We start from the raw sequence: 2107 nt of genomic DNA on the forward strand, positions 1-2107 counted from the left end.
TTTTGCAGTACAGCAGTGACTGACACATTATAAATCGACTGCGCTTCAATTTTTAAAAAAGGAATGAGTCTACAACAATCTATACACTTCATCTAAGGGAATGTGACAGGTAGCACATAAACATAAATGACTTCCCTGTTTACTTACATCGAGGGTTGGAGGGGTCTTAAGGAGATTCTTAAAATAAAAATGTGCAAATAGTAAATGAAACCAGTCAGAATAACCGACAACCTACATGTAACAGCAGGTCAAAAGTAAAGTAAATTAAACTGCAGCTAGACAGATTATAAGATGGTATATAGTCACTAAACTAGAACCAGGGATATTTTTCTCCTAATTTCCTGGCATAGGAGGCCAAAGAACTTTATTTTAGGCTGATCTGACACTCACTCTGCAGGAGGGGAGAGTGGTTCCCTCTTTGTGGCAGCAAAGTCTTGCTAAGCACAAACTCTGAGGACCCAGGGTGGGTCCCCCTTGCCAGTGAGTGAGGGGTCTCGTGTGTCCCCACCAAGTTCCCAGGAGTCCTTGCTTACAGGTGACTCGCAGGTGGCATCTCCCTGGCACCCCCAACCTTCTGTGTAATTGCCAAGTGTGCTGCGGAAGCCAGAGAAAACCCACTGGTGAACGTCTGTAGGAGCTTCCAGGGGAATCCGCCTGGTGTGGATGGCGCTGGCCGGACTCATGGGGACATGACTCCACAATGCAGCGTCTTGAGCCCCACCCTCAGCATCACCCCAGCAGGAACTGGGGAACCAAGCGTTGTCATCATTCCCAGGACTGAGAGCTACACACACATCTGTCCTGCCAGGAGCAGGGTTTACTTTCTGTGTCCACGGGATGTCAGGGCTGGGCACAGAGAGATGGGTGTGCAAAGGGGTTGACCTGATGCAGTGCCCAAGCACAGGCTCCGCTAACTGGCTGAATGAAAAAACTTTCTTCTTTCCTTTTGAACTTCATTTCTCCCTTGCACCTAAGAAAAAATATCTTGCCCTATTCTACTCCGTTTATTCTCATGAACCTTAAGGTGCAGCTTCACAGAATGAAAGCGTACAGGATAAATAAGCATGTGGCTTTGCAAGTGGTTAGACCTGGGCTCTGCTGTGGTACATCAGCTGAGTGAGCCTGGGTCACGCTGAACCTCAGTCTCCTCATCGGTATCAGAGGAACAATGATGATATCTTCTCGGCAGGGCTGTCGTGAGAAGAAACGTGTAAACAGAACCGCTTCCTATGCCAAGTACATGATAACTGTAGTGAGGGAAAGGTGAAATTAATTGATGGAAGGGTCTTCTATTTTATATGTTTTTTTATCTGTGACTTGTACACAGGGATTCCTTGGCCTATGTTCTAACATGAAGATGAAAGTCCTTGTCAATGTCCGTTTCAGTCAGTCCTGTTTGTCCCCCCAAAGCTTCACTTCCAGGCAGCACTTTCCCGAGATTTTCTTCATGTGTCATTCTCTTCTTGTCACTGCAGCTTGCTCCCCAGGGAGTCAGAGAATCAGGACGACTGTCAGTGAGGATGAAAGACTCTGAAAGCAGACTAACGTCTTTCCTGTATCTTTCCTCCAAAAGAAATGGGGACAACCCTAAGGAAACTGGATTTGCATAAATTAGCGCCATTCTCCTCCCTATGAGCTACTTTATTTTTTTTATTTTACATATCTATACTATAAATCAACTATGCTCATGTAAAATAAAAAAAAAATAAAGTAGCTCATAGGGAGGAGAATGGCGCTAATTTATACAAATCCAGCTTCCTTACGGTTGTCCCTAACTTATATGCAGAGTACATCATGAGAAACGCTGGACTGGAAGAAACACAAACTGGAATCAAGATAGCAGGGAGAAATACCAATAACCTCAGATATGCAGATGACACCACCCTTATGGCAGAAAGTGAAGAGGAACTCAAAAGCCTCTTGATGAAAGTGAAAGTGGAGAGTGAAAAAGTTGGCTTAAAGCTCAACATTCAGAAAACGAAGATCATGGCATCTGGTCCCACCACTTCATGGGAAATAGATGGGAAAACAGTGGAAGCAGTGTCAGACTTTATTTTTCTGAGCTCCAAAATCACTACAGATGGTGATTGCAGCCATGAAATTAAGA

Source organism: Bison bison, unplaced genomic scaffold (assembly GCF_000754665.1).
Source record: "Bison bison bison isolate TAMUID 2011002044 unplaced genomic scaffold, Bison_UMD1.0 scf7180017864236, whole genome shotgun sequence".
Classification (NCBI taxonomy): Eukaryota; Metazoa; Chordata; class Mammalia; order Artiodactyla; family Bovidae; genus Bison; species Bison bison.